An 18719-nucleotide genomic window follows, 5' to 3' on the forward strand; every position below is an offset into this window, starting at 1 on the left:
ATGTGATCTGACACTGCTGAGGTACTCAACCCCCCACTCCTCCAAAGCAGTGTTTATTATAGAAACCCACAAACTTAACCTAACCTAGAGCAGCTCTTCCAGCAATGATATAATTACAGTAGTTATTGTTGCAATAAACCAGATGTTCCTGTATCAGTATAAAAGTATTCCTCCCTGCCCCCCCAAAGTTTCATTTGTTATATTGCCTTTTTCAGTTCTCACATCAGCTGTTCAGAAGACTTCTTCCTGGATGAATATAATTTACAGATTCTTGAAGAACAACATCTGATAGATTAAGGGTGCATACACAAATGACATTTATCATGCAATTGGGCCCCTGAAGGTGCTCTACCACTGTGACTTAACACATGTGCATGGTTGTAGAGCACTTTTAAAATGGCAAAAATTAACGCTGGTCAAACGAGGCATTAGATTAAGGAGCTCAAAAGCAGAGTGATTTAGGGAACTTGTGTTCCCTCCAGGGTTAATTTTTCACGTGTGCTACCAGCCCAGCCCAACCCCCAGACTGTCAGGGGGAAGAGGAGGGAGCTGCCAGCTTCTTTGAATGGCCAGAGTGGGGGGGGAACAAAGCCCCCCCTCATTTTGTGAGCCACCCCCAGCCACCTCAGCTGGGGTACTGGGGGAGCCAGAACAAGCCCACGAGGCAAGAGGGCTCCATTCACTTTCCCCCTGCCCAAGCTCTGGCCATTCAAAGCAGCCAGAAGCAGCCAGCACAGAGCTCCTGGCTGCTGAATAGCCAAAGCTAAAGGGAAGGTGTGGGAGGGAAGGGGAAATGGAGCCCCTTCACCACACAGGCCTAGCTCATCTCCCCACCGGTACCTCAGCTGGGGTAGCTGGGAATGGCCTGGGAGGCAGGTGTAAACAGGGTGGGGGCCTGATCTTTACCTGCCTCTTCGGCAGTGGGGCAAGCTGCCAGCAGACCGAGCCGTCCCTGAGCTGTGGGGACCCCCCGAATGGCATTGCTGTTTGCACTTTGCCACCCTTACGGTCCACTGTTTTAAAAAAAAAAATATTGTGAGTTAATTTTATTCTTTTGAAATATAGACAGTTTTGGAAAAGAGAGTCCTCTTTTTAAGGACTGTATGCAAATTTCCTAATTTTAACTCAACTTTCTACCCTATTTTAAAGCCAGTACCTCCAGGTGAGGATAGTTCAGTCTCCTTGCCCTATTAACCCTTAGTCTGCTTCCTGAAGCGGCTAAGGTACTGGTTTTTGATATCAACAGTTGTCCATTAGAAGTGGATTGACACAATTTATTGCACATATTCTGAGTATTGAACAGAGCCTTTTATTTTTTGTTTAGATGTAGTGAAATTAATGGAAATACATGAACAATGAATTTACCCAGTGAAATCATCTACTAAATTTATACTTTATAAAATGTATGTTTCCCATAGAAGAGATTTCACATGACTCTGAAACATCATGCAAATTTTCACTGATGTGGTGGAGGCCTGATTGTTGGCCTGATTTTCTAGAAATCTTTGAAAAGGATCCATAAAATATTTGAGGAAACCCAAGAGGTACCCACACATTTGGAAGGAGATTATAAGGCAGCACAATTATACAGCTACAGTTAGCTCCCCACTTTAAAAAGAAACTGTATCAATTTCATACTTTTTGCCTTTCTAATGAAAAGATGTTAGAGTTAAAATAAATAAAAAAATAAATAAATTACATGTTCACGGATCCCTGACATCCTTTCCACCACGGATGTTAGAAGGCCCTTATGTTTCCCTTAAAGGCTGTATTATTACCACTGAATACTTCCACTACCCACACTTTAGTCATTGCAACCTTTCCTCACCCACTTACTATTACAAGTGTGCAAAATACACATTTCAAAGAGCCAAGCTTTGCTATAATTATCAAGTATTATCAAGATTGAAATACTTGAAATTTACCTTTTGAGCCCTTTTGACCCAATTCAAGCCAATTTGAGCCCAGTTTATAACAAATCTGTTAGCAAAGTTAATGTTTTGAAACTTATTGACAGAGTTGCATGTTATTGAATTTTGCTTAACTGACCCTTTCATAGGAATAAGTAGTAGGATTAGGAGTACTAATAACACTATCCAAAAGATGATAGGCCTTTTTTAAACATAGTCTCTGTCTGAAAAATCTAAAATACCACACATGAGTTCTTTTAACTTCAAAATGTTATCCCCCCATAACCAAATTTGCCTCATATATTGCCCATCGCATTCCTGTGTTTAGCACGTTATGCTTCTCACTGCCTCACAGACTGCACTGGATCCAGCCCAGACTGACTCTACACACTGAATTGGGCCTGCTGGCCAACCCCACATGCCAGGTCTGGTCTGCAGGGCCAAGTGCATTGAGCAATATGGATTTAACTCATTATTAAAAGAGCTATTCCACAAAAATCAGAGAATCGGGGAGTTGAAAGGGATCACAAAGGTCACGTAGTCTGGTAGCAGTGGATCCAGGAATGGGGTAAGGGTAGAGGAGGAGAGAGTGCAGCCATGTCCCTATTTGTCTATGCCATTCATAGACAGTGAACTCTGAGCTCTCCTCCTGGTCAGTGTGGGCTCCTGCTGGAGCTCCCCATATGCAGTGAGCTTTATGAGCTCACCAGTTGATTGGCACAAGTTCCAGTGCCCAGGGGGTACGTATTGCTGCTGTTTGCCTTTCTGCCCTTCCCTGCCCCAATCCTACTGAATTCAGTGGCAAAGGAAAAGAGGGGACAAGCAGTGCCAGTGCTCAGCCCCTGGACTCTAGAGCCACCTGAAAACAGGATCCCACTCCGATCAGCTGGTGACCTTACACAGCTCACTGTATATGAGATGCTCCAGCTGGAACCCACAGGGATCAGGTGATAAGCTTTGAGTTCACCGTGCGTGCATGGCACAACCAAATGGGGCACAATCATATGGGTGCACCCACCCTGAATCCACCCCTGTAGTCTGGCCCTGTGTACAGGTTTGGGACTCACAGTTCCCAAAACCTCCCAGCCAGATGCCCATCTAGCCCTTTCTTGAAAACCTCTGTTGAAGGAGATACCACAAGTTCCCTGGAAGTTTTCAAGATTTGCTAAATTTGATGTGGGTTCACATTTAGATTTTGCATCTCTAAAGGATCTGAAGTTTTGGTTTAGGCCCATCTCCAAATGAGACCAAAATAAACTATGCTGCTTGGATCAAATCCCACTCTTGTTGAAATCAAAATTGCAATGAGATAAGCAATACAAATGAATTTTGAACAGACATATCATCAGAAGGCAGTATAACATCTTAGCCAGCTGGGATCATGCCATCAGTACTTTTGGCTAACTTTAATTTTACAAGGAAGCTCAGATTATTTAAAGGTTGTGTGCTAAACCCACAGCTATTAAGGTCTAAACTGTACTACTAATAAAAAGATCATTATAATTTCCAGTTCACCACACAGCAAAGCTATCTTTAATTACCATTGCAGTCTGATTATTTGTGTTTTCTACAGGGAACAAGTCAGCATATAAATAGTGCAGATGCTTCATAAAATGATTGTTGAACACAAGCCCCTAAAGGCTTCTGGTAATTCACAAAGTATGAATTCAGCCAAACTCCCTAGGTATTTTCAGTGAATATTACTATCATTTTCAGATTAATTAAACTGTTTAAATTGCTGAAATATGCATATTAATTCAAATAATATAAAAATGAAAATGAAAGTGGCTTGAAAAAACTAGTATAAATCCCAACTATCTGCACTGATTCAGTGGACTCACTGGAATAAATGTGAGTTGAATTACCCTGGACTGACATCATCAAAGTCATTCTGATCTTAAGGCCTTGTTGAAGTATTGAAGGCCTACTGAATAAAGCTAAGTGCCCCCAAGATCCCTGGAATTCAGTGGAAAAGGCCTTTCCAAACAGGAATAAGCAATGATAATTAAGCATAAGCAAAGTATTTTTGTTGATATTAGAACATCAGTATATCTTTATACCTAACAAATGTTAATCATTACCTTCAATGTGCCCACTATTAATTGCACATATGGAAAAATTGTAATCTCCTTTTGCAGAAGGCCTGATTCTATGAAAATCTGAACATCCTGAATTCAAATTGACATTTGCATTTTGTACCTAGAGGGATAAGACGGGGCATGTAAAGTTTCTTGTTTTTTGGGCAAGAATTATATTTTTACATCAGTATGGCCAGATAAAATTCATCCTAGAGTACTCAAGGAATTAGCTGAGGTAATTGCAGAGCAACTGGCTATTTTAAGAATATCTTTGAGAACTCATGGAGGTCTGACAGGTCCTAGACAGCTGGAAAAAGGAAAATAGTCTCCAGTTTTAAAAAAGGGAAGGAGGAGGATCCAAGGAATTACCAATAGCTATACCTGGAAAGATTATGGAGCATATCAAAAAATTTATTTTAAGCACCTGAAGGATAGTGAGGTGATAAAGAACATCCAACATGGATTTGTCAGGAATAAGTCATGATTCAGCAACATGACTTCCTTCTAAGACAAAGTAATGGGTTTTGTGGTTTCAGGGAGAACAGGGGATGTGATATACCTTACATTAGCATGGCTTTTGACACTATCTCCCATGACATTCTCATTAGTAAACAGTCTGGATGGAAGTACTGTAAGGTAGATACATAACAAGTTGGATCATAATGCTCAGAGTCATAAACAATGGCTTGATGTCTAATTAGGAGGATGTATCCTGGGTTCGTTCTTGATTAATGATTTGGACCATTGGATTGAGTGCACAGTTAGCAAATTTGCCGATAACACCAAGATGGATCAAATTGCAGATGCTTTGGAGAATATGATTAAGATTCAAAATGACCTTGCTAAAGTGGAAAAATGGTCCAAAGTTAACTGAATGAAATTCAAAAAGGAAAAGTGCAAAATTCTGCACTTAACATGGAACAATCAAATGCACACTCAAAATATAGGGAACAAGTAACTAGACTGCAATCTCCCATGGTTAAAATGGGCATATAACTGGTTGGATCATCATACTCAGAGAGTGTTCATTAACGGCTCAGCATCTAACTGGGAGGAGGTATCAAGCGGGGTTCCACAAGGGTCTGTCCTTGCTCTGGTACTGTGTTATATCTTTACTAATGACTTGGAGAATGGTACTGAGTGCATAGTAAGCAAATTTGAAGATGACACCAAACTGGATAGAGATGCAGACACTGTAGAAGATAGGATTAAGATTCAGAATGACCTTGACAAACTAGAAAAATGGTCCAAAATTAATCAAATGAAATTCAATATGGACAAGTGCAAAGTACTCCCTTATGAATGGAACCATCGAATGTACAAACTGCTTGGAAGGAGCCCAGAGTAGAACAACAAAAACCAGAAACTCCAGTGAATTTGTTTCATTAATAACAAAGACAGGAACCTGTTATAGTACTAACACTAAAGGATTGGTAGTCATTTCTCTCATAAAACCTGCTTTGTTGGGTTTCAGTATTTGTGTCAGTTCATACCATGCTATGCTGAAACTTAGAATAAAAGTTATTAGCCCAGATTAATTTTTAAATTCTTGGAATTAACGTATATCTCTTTCTCCCTTGCTATGTTGCTATATAAATTCTTTATAATTTAAAGAGTGTTTGGAATTGATTTTATACATTTTGCCAAACCTCATACCACATGCACCCTGATTTTAAATTTGTGGAGAATAAAAGAGAATGATGAAAAGACACACTATTTCAGTTTTTTAAATAATCTATTTAGACAATATTCTAAATCATAACTGTTTGTTGCAAAGAATGAACTATATTAATACATTTAATGTCACTAAAAATAAGAGGAATCAAAGCACAATTAGATACAATAATTATGCTCAAACAAATGCATTTGATCTGAAGGCCTCATTTTAAAAATAACTAAAAGCTAAAATTAAAGTCAACAGTAAAATTCCAGTTGCTGAAAACCAAATTATTATCTTTCTATCCAAGGAATGAGTGAATAGGTGCTATAGATTAAGTGGAACAGGAAATTAAGTTAAATAAATTTCTGCTACTTTGCATCGATAATAGAAATAAGTAATGCTGAATAAAGACCAGTTATTTGATTTTAAAATATGCTAGCAAAAGTCTCTAGTAACAGAGTAGTCCCAACTCTCCCAACTCAAGTAAGTCTTCCATTCTGGTAGTAAGAATCTTGTTTGAATGAAAACTGTGGGATTTGCTTCTGTGATTGCTATCTGATTGTTCAAACTCTTCTGTAGAAATGGCAAGTTCAGTTTATTGTGTAAGAAAGAGCTTTAACCTCTTTGTTTTCACTCTGTGCTGAATATGGTTCCTCAAGTTTACTATAATTATACATACTTTTAGTAGGGTTGAAGTATTGTTACAGCCATGATGGTCCAGGAAATAGTGAGAAGACAGTTTTTCTTGGCAGTATCATTTATTGGACTAACTGTATAGTTGGGAGAATTGTTAGACAAGTTTTTGGGTACAAAGAGCCCTTCTTCAAATATAATTTGTCCAGTACAAACAGAAAACCTTGCTTCTTGCATGCATAGTTGGTAAGATTCAACTATCAGGATTTTCAAATAAATGTTAAAAATCAACCTTTAAGAGTTTCCCATGTCTGACCTCTTTTGGATTCTTTGTGCTAAGAAATGGCTCATTTGTTATATTTTAAAACTTTGAAGATAGCTGAAAGCCAATGTCAAGATGCTATTGATCATACACTTACAGAATATATAGGTAGCAATTTATCAAATTTATAATTTAGTGTTATACTGTTTCCTATTAACCTTTTTCCACATAATCAGAATAGCCAAAACATGCAGCTCTGCAGAAAGCCCTGCAGGCAGCCTGACAGCAGCCCGGGATGGCAGACTCTGCCCAAGAAAAGTAGCGAGCCTGATTCTGCACCCCCTGACCCCTGGAGCCTGCCTGCTTGAGCTACATGAGGGTCTGCTGTTTTCCACCATGGCTGTTGTGCCCCCAGAGACCCTCCAAGCTGGGTGTCTGTGGGCAGGTGCTGCCTCAGCGGGGCCGCTGCTGCTGTGGAGGGAAGCACCAGCCCCCTCTGCAGCCCAGGGACCGCTCTACCCACCGGCAGCTCACCCTCCCCTTCCTGCCACCAGAGAGGCAGGTAAGTATAGGGTGTGTGCACCGGGGTTTAAAGGACCCTAAACTGAAATGGCGGGTTTAGAAATCCACTGCTTCAATTTAGGGCCCCTGTTTCATCTACATACACCCTTAGAGGTTAGTTCAGAGGAGAAACTGGCAATGGAGTTACATATTTTTGATGAAATTCTGGGTTTTGTTGTTGTGGTGGTTTTACTTACAAGACTGTACGGAGTTCTGTATTCATAGAAACATAGAAAATTAGGGTTGCAAGGGACCTCAGGAGGTCATCTAGTCCAACCCCCAGCTCAAAGCAGAACCATCCCCAAATAGATCATTCCAGCCAAAGCTTCGTCTACCTGGGTTTTGAAAACCTCCAAGGATGCAGCTTCCACCACCTCTCTGGGTAACCTGTTCCAATGTTTTACTACCCTCCTAGTGAGAAAATTCTTCCTATCATTTAACCTAAACTTCCCTTGCTGCAACTTGAAACCATTTCTCCTTGATCTGTTGTCTGCCACCATTGCCTACTTGTACATGCCATGGGAGTTTACTTTTCCCTAAATTGAAGCAGTGGGTTTTTAAAAACCCCACTTCAATTTAAACCAAAGTAAACACCTGTGGCATGTACACAAGGGTTGGGCCCAATCCTTGCCTGCCTCTCCAGTGGCAGGGGGGGAAGAGGGTAAGCTGCTGGCAGGCCAAGTGGTTCTTGAGTTGTGGGGGTGGGGGTGGTGCTTCCCTCTGTGGCGATGCCCCCCAGGCAGCACCCACCTGCAGGCACCTGGCCTGGACAGTCCTGGGGGATACTGCAGCTGCGAAGGGAAGCACTGGGCCCCCGTGCAACTCAGGCAGGCAGGCAAGCTCTGGGGAGGAAAAAAATAAAATAAAAAAAATCAGGCTCGCTGAATTTTTTTCTTTTCTTCAGTGGAGCCTGCCTGCACAGGCTGCTGCCAAGCTGCCTGTACAGGTGGCCTGCACAGCCCCTGAGCTGCATGGGGCCTGATGCTTCCCTCCATGGCTACTAAGGTAGCAAACTAAAACACCTCGGGTAAGTTTTATTTTGCTACGTCCCGAAGTCATTTAACTTGCAATATGCCTCCAACAATGTAAACAGTGGTGCCATTAAAGTGGTGAAAAAGGGCATCTAAGCTGCTTTAAAGGCCAACTCTGTGGTGTGTAGAAAGGCCCACTGAGAACAGTCTAACTCAGGAGTGGGCAAAATACAGCCCATAGGCCAGATCTGGCCTGCGAGTCCATTCCATCCGGCCCATGCCCCTAAAAAGATGTAGAAAAGTAATATTTCTCTGTCCCTGGCTCCTGTAAAAAATGACAGGAACCAAGGGCAGTAGGACCCAGGGGATGCCCAGTGGGCTCCAACAACAGCGGGCCTGCCCAGCACCTCCCTCCAGCTGGAAGCCCCAACCGTCTAGGCTGGGAGCACGTGGCTGCTCCAGTGCGGGAAGCTCAGGTAAGTGCGGGGGGGACACCGGGCAAGGAAGGAGTGTGGGGGGGGAAGCAATCCCTCCCCACCCACACCTGGGTCCCGCACTGCAGCTGCTTGCAGCCTGCATGGGGCTGCCTGTGCCTGCTCCGGACAGTCCCATGCAGGCTGCAAGCACCTGCAGCATGGGGCACCGGGTGTGGGGTGAGGGAGGGGCCACTTCCCCCCCAACACTCAGCTTTTCCTTGGGCTCCTTCCCTGTGTGGAGAAAAGCAGCCCCTTGCCTGCCCCATGGCTGGCGTCCTGCGCTGCAGGCACTCACAGCCCACGCAGGGCTGTCCGGAGCAGACACAGGCAGCCCCAGGGAGGCTGTGAGTAGCTGCAGCATGGGGCACTGGGCATGGGGCGAGGAGGAGTTGCTTTCTGCCCCCACAGGCTGGCAGTGGGGTGGGTTACAAGATGGTGCTGAGCGCAGGGAAAAGTGGCCCCTTGCCCACCCCATGGCCAGCACCCCGCACTGCAGCCACCTGTAGCCTGCAGGAAGCTTCCTGTACCTGCTCCAGACAGCCCTGCATGGGCTGCGAGTGCCTGCAGCATGGGGCGCTGGCCATGGGGCAGGTGAGGGGCCGCTTTTCCCTGTGCTCAGCACCAGCTTCTCCCCTGCTGGAGAGCAGGGGGTCGGGGCTGTGCACTGCCCCCCACCTGTACCGCAGGGCTGGGGCGCACTGGGTGTGAGCATGTGGGGAGCCAGTGGGAGCACAGGGCCCGCACTGGTGTCCCAGGGCCGGTGCCAGTGGAGCCCAAAGCAGGATGGCAGGAGTATGGTGTCCCAGCTGGCAGAGGCTCTATGGAGCCGGGCCAGCTCCCCCCTCCCTGCTGGTGCAGTCTAGCCTGGCTCCACAAACCCCTGCTGGCCTGTGCCCCACTTTGGGCCCCACCTGTGCTGGCCCTGGGACATTGGTCCCAAGACCTTCGTCCCAAGATGATGACCAGGGGGCAGGGCACCTGTCAAGGGTTGGGGCACCTGTCAAGGGGCACGGCACCTGTCAAGATGTGGCCTCACCAGTGCTGAATAAATGAGAATAATCACTTCCCTTGACCTACTGGCATGCCATTAGACTTCTTGCCAACAAAGGCACACTGCTGGCTCATATTCAGATTATTGTCCGCTGTAACCCCCAGGTCCTGTGCAGACCAGCTGCCCAGCCAGTCAGCCCCCAGCCTGTACTGGTGTATGGGACTGTTCTGTCCTAAGTGCAGGACTTTCTGCTTGTCCTTGTTGAACCTCATGAGATTTCTTTTGGCCCAATCCTCCAATTTGTCCGAATCTTCCAAGACACTCTGAATCCTAGTCCTACCCTCCAGCATATCTACTACCCCCCTCAGCTTGGTATCATCTGAAAACTTGCTGAGGGTGCACTATATGCCATCCTCCAAGTCACTGATGAAAACATTGAATAAAACCAACCGCGGGGCACTCCACTTGATATTAGCTGCCAACTAGACATTGAGCCATTGATTACTACTCTCTAAGCCTGATGCTTCAGACAGTTTTCTATCCACTTTACAGTCCATTCATCCAGCGCAGACTTCCTTAGCTTGCCTATGAGAATGCTGTGGGAGACTGTATCAAAAGCTTTGCTAAAATCAAGGTACAATGGAGGCTCATCATAAGCGCATTTAACTTATACAAATTCAACTATACGCACTCGGCTGCTGGAGCTGGCTGCCGGTGCCAGCCAGGGCATGGCACGTCGTGCGGCACCGTGTGGTACTGCCTGCAAGTGCTGGCATGGCTGGGGGACAGCAGCTCGCTCATATTCAGCTGGCTGCCCTGGCGGGACGAGGCAGCAGAGGATGAGAGGGGCAAGGAGTGCATGTGGAAGGTGCCCGACAGCATCGAGGACATGCAGAGCAGCAGCGGCAGGTTTTCCCCTGCTGCCGCCTCCCCGTAGTAGGTGCAGCTTTTTCACTGCATGCCTTGTCTGGGCCCTGTGGCGGTTGCGGCTGCTCAGTGCCGAAGCCCGGCAGGAAGGGCGATTTAAGGGTAATTTTGACTATATGCAATTTTTGCCTTACACATTGACTTAAGAACTGTAGATGCAACTCCACTGTACACCACATCCACTGGTCTCCCCACATCCACAGAGTGAGTCACTTCATCATAAAAGGCAATCAAGTTGGTCAGGCATGACTTGCCCCTGGTGAATCCATGCTGACTGTTCCTAATCACCTTCTTCTCCTCCAACTGCTTAGAAATGGATTCCTTGAGGATCTGCCTCATAACTTTTCCAGGGACTGAGGTGAGGCTAACTGGTCTGTAGTTCTCTGGATCCTCTTTTTTTCCCTTTCTTAAATATGGGCATTATGTTTGTCCTTTTCTATTCATCCGGGACCTCTCCTGATTGCCATGAGTTTTCAAAGATGATGGACAATGGCTCTGCAATCACATCAGCCAACTTCCACAGCACCCTCAGGTGCATCCCATCCGGGTCCATTGACTTCTACATGTCCAGCTTTTATAAGTAGTCCTTAACCTGTTCTTTCACCACTGAGGGCAGCTCACCTCCTCCCTAAAGTGTGCTGCCCAGTGCAGTAGTCTGGGAGCTGGCCTTGCAAAAAGGGTATTGAGCACTTCAGCTAGGTTGCCTCTCCCATTCAGTAAGGGTACCCCCTCTCCAACTGAAGGACTTACACCTTCCCTTATCCTCCTCTTTCTACCGACATACTTGTAGAAACCCTTCTTGTTACACTTCACAGACCCTGCTAGCTGTAAGTCCACTTTGGCCTTCCTGGCTTTATCCCTGCATGCCCAAGCAATGCTCTTATATACTTCCCTAATTATCTGGACAAGTTTCCACTTCTACTAAGCTTTCTTTTTGTGATTGAGTTTACTGAAGACTTCCCTGCTAACCCAAGCTGGTCTTCTGCCATACTTGTGTGCGTAGGCAATGCGTAGGGGGGTCATGTGCCCCCTCCCCGAGATTGACCACCTCCAAAGTCACCTCTGGCTTCAGGGTGGAGAGTGGGCTGCCAGGCCAAAAAGCTGCAAAAGGCAGCTCAGGTCTTCCCGCAGAGAGTGGCATGGGCCAACAACCCCAGTGAGGGAGGATGCCTCACCCAAGCCCACCATAGGAGACAAGCCTAACTCTCCACAAGCTGTGGGAGTCATGAGTTACCCAGGAATGGTGGGCGGCTAAAGGGGAGCCCCTGATGGGAAGGGATGATTCGCCCTTGGAAACCAAAAGGAAACTAGGCGTCCTGATTGCCAAGGGGAGGGCATACATTTACTGGCCATTCCTAGTCTGATGACTTAGGAGAAGATAAAGCTGTTCTTTTAGGTAATGGGATCCTTTCCTGGGTGCCATCTCTTCTTTGGGCACAGTTGCTGTGCCATTGGTTGGAGTCTGCTTACTTATGTTGTTGAGATTTGGTTTGTAACCCTGAACCTTTATTGTTGTATTATGAGAGGGTTGTACACTATACTGTATCTGAATGTATTGTACAGTATTGGTCATCTTTATATATGGGTACTTCATTTGATGTAATTTTATTGTGCATGTTTAATTATTGTCCATTCACTGCCAGGTGTTTCAGATGTTGAATTGTTAAATAACTTGTGGTTTTTTTCCATTAAGTGCCCCTTCACCTGCTGCCTGGGGGCCCTGTCAAGGGTCAGGGACTGCATACTAACTGAAAAGCCACCAAGAACTAGGCCTGTGCTTGAGTTAAGGATTTGTAAGAATTTTCTCGGAGTAAATTTATATCTGTAAGTATTATATGTATATATGTATGTATACAAGGTTATGGTTAGAATTTCAATATTATATTGCATCATTAAACCTGTAAATAGTTAAATATCACTAAGTGTCATTCTAGGGTAAGGAGGTGAGCTGGCCTGCAGCTAGGCAGCTATGCTCCCACAGCATACACACACTCATTGACGTCCCTTCAATTGGAGAGGGGGTACCCTCCACATACCATTCAGGTTACCCTTCCTAGTTTTTCTGCACATTGGGATGGTTTGTTCCTACACTCTCAGTAAGGCTCTCCTGGACTCCTTTGCCCCTCAGTCTGGCTTCCCAAGAAATCCTGCCTATAAGTTCCTTGAATGAGTAAAGGTCTGCTTTTCTCAAGTCCAGGTTCCTTACTCTGCTGCTCTTCTTCCTTCCTTTCCTCAGGATCCTGAACTCAATCATCTTGTGGTCACTGTTGCCCAAGCTGCCATCTGCTACTACATTCCCCACCAATTCTTCTCCTGTTTGTGAGCAGCAGGTCAAGAAGAGCACGGCCCCTAGTTGGGCACTCCAGCACTTGAACCAAGAAGTTGTCCCTAACACTCTTAAAAAACTTCCTGCATTGACTTCACACTGTTGTATTGCCCTCCTAGCAGATGGCAGGGTGATTGAAGTCCCCCATGAGAACCAGGCCCTGTGACCGGGAAACTTCTGCTAGCTGTTTGAAAAAAGCCTCATCCAGCACTTCCTCCTGGCCTGGTGGTCTATAGCAGACCCCAACCACAACATCACCCTTGTTGCTCTCCCCTTTGACCCTAACCCAGTAACTCTCAACAGGCCTACCCAATTTCATACTGAAGCTCTGAGCAATCACATGGCTCTTTTCCATAAAAGTGCAGCTCCTCCTCTTCTTCCCTGCCTGTCCTTCCTGAACAGTTTTCACCCATGCGTGACAGTGCTCCAGTCATGCAATCTATCCCACCAAGTCTCTGTTAGTCTAGTCACATCACAGTTCTCCGATTCTGTAAGGACTTCCAATTCTTCCTGCTTGTTTCCCAGTCTCTGTGTACAGGCACCTGAGGTAACTAGCTGATTGTCCTGATTTCTCAGGAAGTATGAGAGCACCTCCCGTGTTGCCCACTCCTGCTTGCTTTTCCTCCAGGTCTCCTGCTTCCCCACTTACCTCAGGGCTTTGTATTCCTCATACAAACTCACCTCATGATATCTCTGACTTGTATAAATAGCTATATTAGTCAAAATTTGTAGCACAGATAATAAGTATTTTTAGAAATTAGAGCCTGATCTAAACACCACTTCAATCAATGATTTCGTGTCTGCAAACAATTTAAAATCTGATAAAATTGCAGTCTGTTCACAGGCTATTGATTGATAGAAAAAGAGATAATATTAATCTTTATAACAGAATCAGGTCCCAAGGGGTGGCTCCTGCCCTGCTCTGGCTCCTTGGATACCCTCCCTTTCCTCGGGCCTACCACAACTTCAATGGAATTATTTTGTTTATGAAAAAGGATGCTACTCCAGGATCCCAAAGCGAGCCTTTGTCTATTATCAGTTAGTGGGTCTCTCCTGAACCCAGCCAGTCCCTGTCCTGCTCATCAGGCACAAGGTGGTGCCCTCTCAGCCTGTGTATGCTTTAGTGCACCATTTGCCTTAAAAGATAAATCTGTGGCCTCCTTCTACCCTTACAGCCATGCCCATGCCTCACAGATTTTCCCAGTTCCCATTCTAGTGGAGCACCATGTCCCAATATACTATTAGGTCTCCTCAAGTCTCCATGCCCGTGTCAGGGCCTCAGCCTTCCTGTCTGAGATCCCCTTTCTCTAGCTGGGCCTCTAGCCTAGACCCACTGCACTGGACCTGTCTTCTGGGCTCCAGCCATTGTCTCATCCCTCTCAGGCTTTGGTGCCCAGGCCCTGGTTCCTACTCCTCCCAGCTTTAGGCCACCTCTCTCACATGCTTTAACCCTTCTGGCTTTGGCCTGCCTATGTTTTGGGCCTGGCCCTGATAGGGCCCAAAAACACCCACATGCCCCTCAGTCACCACTGTAGCTTCTGCCCATGCTCCTGTCAGGACTCAAGACCTCATGTGCTTTCAGGTCCTTTGTGGCTTGTTCCCCTGACCCTGGCAGACTCAAGCCCTCATGTGACTTCTCACAACCTCTGTAGCCTCTGCATTGCCTCTTATAGCCATACCTGGTCTGCTGGTAAAAAAACTTAAATGAAAAATACAAGCCCACTGGCTACAGGTAAAACTACCCCCATGCTGGGTCATACTTTTCCCAAAAGCCACAAGTCTTAACCTGCAGCTTCCAGGGCAGCTTCAGTGCCACCTTGCCCCAGGGCTCTTCTCCCTACTGCCTCCAGGGCCAGACATTCTGCCTGGTCTCAGGCACTGGCTTTATGTGTCTCCTAAGCCCTGCCTCTTCCTGTGAGGTGACTCTTCAGCCACCTACAGGGGTTTCCATTTTGGGCCAGATGACCAGCCTGCCTTCAGGGCAGCTTAGAGCTGCTTTTCTTGCTGCCTTAGCAGCGTCCTTGCTGCTCAAGTAGGGCTTTGTCCAATTGGCCTATAGCTGAGCAGCTAGCCCTGCAATAGTCATTCATAGCCTATGGATCCCTGGCTACCTGTTCCTCTGTAGCCAGCCCATAATGGACAATGTCTCTCCCACCTGAGGATCTCCCTGCTGCTACTTTTCCCTTAAAGAAATGGGAGCTTCTGTCTCCCTGTTACAATCATGTTACGATTTTTTATATCGTAGTTGTAATATACATGTGCTCTGTTAGTGTAGACAGTTCCCCATATACTACTGAGAATCATCAATAGCACCCAAAACAGAAATTTTCCACGAAAAATAGAACTGTTTTTAGCACGTTGTTAAAATGCAAGAATGTAACACAACATAGACAAAAAGCATGTGTTTTTCTATATCAAAATGTCTGTTTTTTTGTTGTGATGATAGAGATACACCATCAGAGGTAAATACATGACTCAGTACTATGAACATAGGGGACATGTGGGGTAGTGCAGGGGGTATGTGCCCCCCAGACTTCTGTGCTGATGGCAGATGGGCTGTAGCCTGGCAGAAGTCAGGACCTGGCAGCAGCGGGAGCAGTGATGAAGGTGCAATTTCTGTGCTGACAGTGGGGCACAGGGCTACAGCCTGGCCAGATCCTTTGCCCAGTAGCAGCAGAGGTGGGGGGGAGGGGTGCCCCCCCATATCCCACCGTGAAATCCCCATTAACCAAGTTCACACTGGGTTGTCTATGGCTGTGAAATTGATCAAGTTAGGAATAATACAAGTCAAACTTAGCACTTACAGATAAACTTCAATCAAGAATCTCAAGGCACTTTAGGAAACTATACTGGATCTGTCTTTCTGGCTTCCAATGATGGTACAGTAAAATGATGCATGGTACAGATATTTTCCCACTAATTAGGTTGTCCTTCATTCAAACATTCTAAGCCGAAGCCATTTCTCACATTTGGATAAAGCACAAATATTTAAAACATTTACATAATTCAAATCTGATTTAAAAAATTGACCTCCATTACATGAAATTCAAAAACTTTGTATTTACTATGTATGGTTAGAGAATGCACCTGTTACCAAAAACAGCTCCTTATTTCATCTGTAAATGAAAGAATGTAATTGACAATACTTACCCAGTAAGTAGAAGTCCCTGTGTTAGTTAATGATCTCTTTAGCATATAGTTACCCCACCATATTACAAAGTTACTAGTGGTATTACTGAAAGCCATTAATAACTGCACCTAAAATGCACAGGTAAGTATATATTTCCCTTTGCAGTGAGTGCTTTATACAAGTACACCATCAGAAACATTTCAAAAAGCAAAAGGAATAACCACTTTAGTTCTCAAAGGTAATATTGAGAAAGTATTAATAACTTACAGAAGTACTAATCTGCTTACAGTACAGTGGAGGAATCTTTTTTTCCAAAAATAATTGAGACACATAGACTTAACAAGGATGTCTATGTAAAAAGACTCTGAAAAATAAACAGATATTTTGTTAACAAAAGGAAAAAATATCAAAGTAAAATAAGTGATATGTTACTGAAGATGATCATCATTCTGATCCAGAAAACTGTTGATTATACAATTATTATTATTATTAATGCTTGCATTACTTAAATAATCCCTACAGAAAAGGAAAAAAATGAAAGAATCTTGAATGCTTGTTTGTTTATCGAAAGATCTAAGCTGATACCTCTTTTATTAAAGCTATATCTTTTCTTTCCCTGATTGCCTTGTTATCCAATGTCTCTTCCAATATAATCCATTTCAGATTATAGTTTCATTGGAAAATACTGAAGATCATTAATATCAATAAGTACTTCTTTATCCCATCCACTTGTATTGACTTTAATTAAATTTCAGCAATTTGACTAATATCCAACTATAGTAATTTCCATTAATTAAGCCATGATTGCAATTAATTTAAATTGCTTCCAACAAATGTTTGATTAATGTCTATAATCTACATTTAATTTCCACTGATTTCCAACAGGCTACTGTTGAGCACAATTACCACCAGAAAAAACAGGTTTACCATAAGCTTCACTGCATCTCCGTTAACACCAATGAACAAATCTACAAACCAGTTATTCAAATAAGTGATACTTATTATGAATCAGTAGGAAGCAGTACTACATTGAAGTTGCAGAGCAAATCAATGGCTACCAAACAACTCAAGTGATTGTAGCTGAAGCAGCCTGAACAACATTGTTTAACTGTCAGCCAACTTCTGTTCTTTTAATATTTCCATTTTCAATATATTTTGAAGTTTTCCTAAAAGCTAGTAAATGAAAATTGAAAGAACTATAACATCAAAACTGAAGGTAACACAAAGAAGTGACAAAAAATGTGGAAGGAAAAAAAAGTGTCTCATGCCATCAACTAATGTATATCACAACTTAATGGCTGAATATACTTTCAGTGACACACTCCATGTAACAAATAAGTCACAGGTGGCACTGTTCGGAATTTTAGGGTTAAAACAATTTTTCTGTCAGAAAATCATAAAACTCCTAAATTAGAAAAAATCATAAACCCATAGATTATCATGACTATCAAGTTAGAAAAAAATGAGAAAAGATACATTAAATAAAGTCAAAATGATACTACCTTTTCAGAATAAAGCACTGAACATTTTCTGTTTCTAATTTATTTTTGGTTATGATTTTATGGAAAAACCTCTTTATATAATATAAAATAATGGAATGTAAAATTAAATAATATATTAGAGTATATTTAATATACTACAATTCTGCATAATGTAAAACTGATATAATATAAAATGATAAAATATCAATATATAAAAGTAAAACCCTCAAATGAAACATTTCAATAGAAGCAAAATAATTTTCAGTTATTATGCTTCATTAGAGATAAATTCATGGCATTCCTTGAATAATGAACTTCCATTAATAATGGAATTCAGCTAGACACATACTAGGCATGTGTACCAAATTTTCAATAACATTAGTTACCAAATTGAGCACTCAAAAATTAGGAAATGGCAGATTTCTGTTTGTCTCTACAACCCCAGTTCAACCCTGTACACTGAATGAGTTAGGGGTTGTGCAAAGAAAACAGTATGTGATAAGGCAGTTAAAGACTATAGCATAATGCCTATGTGCTAAAAGGCAGATTTAGCAATGCACAGGCAACTGTAAATCTGACATTTCCCATCTTTCTTAACTTTTTAATGTAATCCTTGTATGCACTTTCCTTGAATATTTTTTAAAGAATAAACAAATACTAGTATGTACAACAGTAACAACTCAGTTTGCTCCCCAAACGGTCACTATTACAGTACAAGCTATTACCCCTTGAGCTAGCAGACTAACTATGTTGATGAACAGCAGGAAAAGGCTATTATGCAAGAACAGGTCATGGGCCATGTGCACACGAAGTGTTGGGTCATGTTCATTCCCCATCTGATTGTCTCCGCCTTTATCATGTACACATGCATTTTGAATTGCACTTAACTCAAATTAGCCTCACCCCCATTGCTGTGGTGGGGAGAAGGGGCAGGATTGTTATCTCAGATATTTCACAGGTACTCTTTCTTGCTACGGTGTCAGATATCAACTTCCAAATCTATGAGCCACCCTCTGCTTTTATCACCCAATGTGCAGATTCTATCTTCCCCATCTGGGCATTTGTAAATATTGCATTTGTAAAATTGTAGCTTTCAATTAAGTGCTGTGCTATTTATTGGACAATGCATTCACACAGGTGGCTATCCAAGATGTTCCTCTTGTGAAATGTTGCTTTGAAGCATCTGTATCTGTATCTCAGTCTGTTCAGCTTGGCCCATGCCAAGGTCATGCCCACTGGGGGGACTTGTTTGGTGATGATATAAAACTCTATTGGAATAGTCTGACCTTTTCCAGTGGTCAGCCACTATGTTG

Source organism: Crocodylus siamensis, chromosome 2 (genome assembly GCF_052110815.1).
Source record: "Crocodylus siamensis isolate JL-2025a chromosome 2, ASM5211081v1, whole genome shotgun sequence".
Taxonomy (NCBI): Eukaryota; Metazoa; Chordata; order Crocodylia; family Crocodylidae; genus Crocodylus; species Crocodylus siamensis.